We start from the raw sequence: 5,846 nt of genomic DNA, 5'->3' as shown, positions 1-5,846 counted from the left end.
TCTCCATTAATGCTTGAGGTATACACTGCCCTTTCTCCACTACTTTAGCACCCTCTTGTGTTTTTATCTTACATTTCTCAATCGTACAATATTTATAACCTCGTCTCCTGAACTAAACACTTTCCTATATTTTGTCTTCAGTTCTTCAAGTCCAAAACGCTTCCAGCTGCCTAACTTCATTTTTTCTTTTTGAAAGTTCTCTACTTTTAGGCTTCTTTTGCCTCTTCGCGTCTGCTGTCGTCCTATATCCCCCCCCCGCTCACTAACACTACTATCATCTTCGTAGACTGCATTGTACTCCTTTTTATTTTCTGTTACTTTATAATTGTAATAACATCTATCACTCTTATGTCCCATTCTCCGACACTCATAACATCTTATAACTCTTCTTCTCACAGCCCAACGCCTCTGCTGTTCAATCTCTCCTCTCTGCTCTTCCTCTACTCTATACATCTCTTCTAAAATTTTCTCAATTTTCTCAATTCCGTCCTCCTTCCTCACATATTCTACCATAAAATTTCTCAAAATCTCTATACTCAAACTATAAATATCTTTCAATTCGATCTCTTTCTGTTTCTTCAATCTCAATCCAAACATAATAATACTAAACTCATTCCATATCGTTCTGATCACCTGACCACCGTCCTCACTAGCTGACTTTTTGTTTCTTGTGTTCGCCATGTCTTTATTTATCATAAATTGGGGTCAATCATATTACAGAATATAAAATTATCTTAAACTTCTTTATCTCCTTTCTCGAACGATCCTCTGATCTTGTCCCTTTTTGTCGAACTCCTCACTTTAAGAAAATTCATTTTTAAAGAATGAGAAAATCGACATATTGTGGAAATCTATCTAGTCTACAACAAAATGTTACATAATAAAATGCAGATGATATCACAAGAAAAATAAATTGACTTAAACGAAAAAATAGTCTTGCTATTTGTTTCTTATATAAGAACAATTTTTTTGGTTGATATTTCGTAGAAAACTTTTTTCTCTTACTATCATAGAATGAGCTCATTAAGCGCTAATAGTCATTTATATGATCTACAGAAATTTAGATATATTAGTGGACTAACAAATGGAGACTATTTATATCCATATTTGTTTTGGTTAAAAAATTTAGAACATCAATAATAATTGAAGAAAAAATAAAAAAAATTAGAAATGTACATAGAGATTGCGATTTTAAGCATTGTTATTTGACAATGAGTTAATGATGAACAGAAGTGAATTTTAACCGTTCTGAAAATGTAGATAGAAGTTTTGAAAATGCGTTTACAAGCACCAACTATAAACCATGAGAAAGGAAATTAAGAGAATTTTATATTTTAACCTAGAGTTCAGATTACTTGTATTAAAATTAGAAAAATAAAGCAGGTCGATTTGTCATGAATTATTGACTATTATGAAGAGATTCTATTAAAAAATCTATGATGTGATGCTTGTTTATAATAAGAAAGAGTCGGATTAAAAATAATACGAGTGTTTTAGTAGATGGCCAAGAAACTATACTTTGATAAAACTTAAAAGATTAGATGGTATATTACTATACGACAGAACTTGTTTTTTTTCATAAAAATTTAAGGTATTATAATGTAAAAAGCTTTAGCGCATATCTATGAGGACTTCATAATATGATGATCAAGAAATAGAGAAATATGAGCAGGCATCTTAGAAAAAGTAAATGGTGTTCGATACATAGTATAAAGTCTCATAATACACAATATGCTACTGAGAAAAATCTAAGAATAATAAATATAAATCAAAAGCACCGAAAACTATTTACATTCTCTATAATTCCCTATGTTAAAATAAATGATAAACATAGCATCTCTAATTGCTGTATAAATTAAATGCAAAAGAAAATAATGATAGATTAAAAAAAATTAAATAAAAGAAAAAATGATGCAAATAGTACTAATAAAGATAATTTAACAAAAAACAGATAATTCCACTTCTAAAATCATAATTTATAATATCTATGTGAATAGGATGGGACCATATTGCCAATAAGGCCATGTATTCAATAAATGATAAGGTGATTATAAAATAAATATACAAACCACTAATTAAATATAAATTGTGTGCAACATGTAAAAGCTTGCTTGAACCTTAATATGAACAATATAAAATAAAAAATAAATACAATCGCGGCGCTTTTGGGACATATTGCTTAAAAAAAAATGGGCAGCAAGACTATTTGACAAAAGTTTGTATGCAGGGAGATGTCTAATCTATAACCCCAATAGATATATATAAATAAACTTACCTGGTTTGGGTTCTAGGAAAATTCACCGACCATCAATTCACCGACATCAATTCACCGACATCAATTCACCGAAAATCAATTCACCGACAACAAATTCACCGACAACAAATTCACCGACAGCAATTCACCGACAACAAATTCACCGAAAAATTGAAATATGTATTTTTTATGGGTATATTTATGATATACATATTTAATTTAATTTTTTTTTTGTATGGATCATAAATATTGTGCAATATAGCATTTGAATATTACTATATTTATATCACTAAATAAATTAAAAAATAGAAAAAGTATCAAAATGTTCATTAAAAATTAATCTGAAAAGAAAGATTATGAAACAACGCGACAACAATTCCTCAAAATTATGACATAAAATGTACTAGTATACTTGTAACATTAATGTTTTTACATTGCATTGGGGTGTAATGTTCTATCTAGACATATTGTAATAAAGTCTCATCCAATTCGATACCAAAGTGCAATGAAGGTATCCTAGGCACAATTGGTAAGGCGCAGGTTTGCGAAGAAAGATCTATACTTTACTTAAAATGGCACAACTCTTTTTAAATATTTTAACTTTTTAATTCTAAACCCCTAATTTCAATAATGCAGATCGAATATTTACTCTCAGAAAAGGGGAAGAAAAAATTAATTTTAGAAGGTCATCTTTTCTTTAAAAAAAAAGATGTTTGGGAACTATCCAAAATATATTGGAAATGTGAATACTATCAAAAGTACAAGTGCAAGTGTAGAGTGATTACAATGTCTAATGGGGAAATTAAAGTGTTTGGCGAACACAACCATTCGGGAGATGCTGCTAAAGTCGAAGCCGATAAAATATATGCTAATGTTCTAGCCTTGGCAAAAAGCTCTAGAGAAGCGCCACAATCTATTATATCAGATTGTTTATCTCTATGCAGCCATGCTGCAGCTCCAAAATTGCCATCGATTGACAATATGAAGCGTAGCGTTCGGTAAATTCGACAAATTGCAGAAACTAGCCCCGCACTCCTTAAATTCGCGGCAAGAAATTACATTCACAGACGAATTCAAAGAAACGACAAGAGGGGAACCCTTTTTGCTATATGATTCTGGACCAGATAAAAAAAGAATTTTAATTTTTTCGACGACTCACAATTTACGGCTTTTGGCAGATAGTCAACACTGGTACGCAGATGGCACCTTTAAAACCGTACCATTATTATTTCATCAACTGTACACAATTCACGGGCTAAAACAAAGTGCTTCTATTCCCTTGGTCTTCGCTTTATTGCCAAATAAATTAGAGCAAACGTATTCTAAATTTCTTTGCACTTTAAAAGAGTTGGAACTATCATTAAATCCGCAATCCATAACTGTAGATTTTGAAAAAGCCATGATGAATGCTATTTCAGTACAGTTTCCTGGTGCAAGTGTAAAAGGATGCTTTTTTCATTTCTCACAGTGCATTTTTCGAGCCGTTCAAAATCATGGACTCAAACTACTGTACAATACAGATCCAGAATTTGCACTGCAAATAAGATCGCTGGCCGCCATAGCATTTGTACCTTCCAATTTTGTTGTTGAAGTTTTTGAAGAATTGTCTTACAGAATACTGCCCATCGAAGCTCTGCCCGTCTTAGATTATTTTGAAGATACTTGGATTGGCCGCCCAAACCGAAGACAGCGTCGAGCCCCGAAATTTGCATCAGAGATATGGAATATGTACTCCAGAACAATAGATGGTCTACCGAGGACTAACAACTCGGTCGAAGGTTGGCATCGTGGGTTCGAGTCGCAAGCTGGTGGTACTCACCTGAATATTTGGAAGTTTATCAATTGCTTAAAAAAGGAACAATCTCAAAATGAAGTTCGAATAGAACAATTTTTGTCTGGTTTTAATGCTCCTACGTCTAAAAAAAAATATCGCGATTGTAGAACGAGACTTCTAAATATAGTGTCCAATTTTAATCGAGAAAATATTATAGAATATATTCGTGCCATTGCCCATAATCTGACATTTTAATAATAAATTATTAGATTTTTATGTTTTCTATTATTTTTAATTAGTTTTTTATGTTTATGATCATTTTGATACTTTTCCTATTTTTTAATTTATTTAGTTATATAAATATAGTAATATTCAAATGCTATATTGCACAATATTTATGATCCATACAAAAAAAAAATTTAAATTAAATATGTATATCATAAATATACTCATAAAAAATACATATTTCAATTTTTCGGTGAATTTGTTGTCGGTGAATTTGTTGTCGGTGAATTTGTTGGTCGGTGAATTTGTTGTCGGTGAATTTGTTGTCGGTGAATTGATTTTCGGTGAATTGATGTCGGTGAATTGATGGTCGGTGAATTCTCCGGACACCCCTGGTTTGGAGTGAAAATGTCTTAAGAAACAAATACAAAAAAATTAAAGAGTACATTTGTCGATTAGGCAAGAGAACTTGTTCAAAGTAATCAGCGTTTCTGGAGAGAAAAGTATGTGTTATTCTTTTGCTTATTACTCATTTTATCTTCACACAAATATTCTTTATTAACAATATTTACTCATTATATTTTTTTTATCTGCTATTTCTTTAAGATATCTTGGAGTTGAGTTATAAAGTGTACAATTAATAAATATTCATTATACCCAAGATAATTTATTAAAGAATAAAAAAGGAAAAGTATTGACGAGCAACAACAGAACATATATCTACATCTCACATCATCTATACATATAGCTCGGTGCAAATAAACTACTTATAGGCAAAATATTTTTGCATGAAGGTTCATTTGTGATGCTATTTACAATAAGCAATTCCCCTTGGAATAACAAACAGGTTCAGTTAACAACAGCGGAAAGTCTGTAGATTATTTTTGTATGGGAAATACACAGCCCCGGATTCTAAAAAGACTTTACAGAAAAAAAGAGTGTGTAAAGGCATGGGTTTGCAGTCCCGAAATTATTTTACAAACAATAATTTCCAGTATAAATAAGCAAAACTACAAAAATCACTAATAAATTTGGTACATGCCCGTTTTAACCCGCTTTTAAAATTTCAAAAAAGGTTATAATAAAAAAATTATAAAAAAAGACTTACCGATTTATTCGTTGATTTTGAATGATTTGAATGGCCAGGGATATGTAAAGGTACTCATAGTGTTCGTTCTGGTTTATTCCATGCATAGAATGACTTGTTCTTTTAAAATTGAGCTAAAACAACTAAATAATTTGGTATTGTTTCTTAGGATCGCTAGGATTTACATAGTTGATGGAGTAATTCAGAGTTCTGTGCTCCATACCTTTACTTGTCTAATGTTGCCTCATATATTACCCATTGATTAGTGATCATAATCGAAACAGGCCATACATAATCTTGTATTACCTAAGGCTATAGATATTTCTAATAGTTTCAGGAACGACCAAGGCGCACGATGATTCAGCATCGAATGTTTCCAAAAAAACTCATTTTATTTCCAAGTTTAAATTCATTTCATTACTAAAAAGTTCATTTGTCTCAACAAACATTGCTTTTGCCATTTTTTGAAAGGGGTCCTTTAAATTTTCAAAGCGGGTTCAAAACGA

This window comes from Vairimorpha necatrix, chromosome 4 (genome assembly GCF_036630325.1).
Source record: "Vairimorpha necatrix chromosome 4, complete sequence".
Lineage (NCBI taxonomy): Eukaryota > Fungi > Microsporidia > Nosematidae > Vairimorpha > Vairimorpha necatrix.
The sequence above is the reverse complement of the archived record's forward strand: the minus strand, read 5'-3'. Positions refer to the sequence as shown.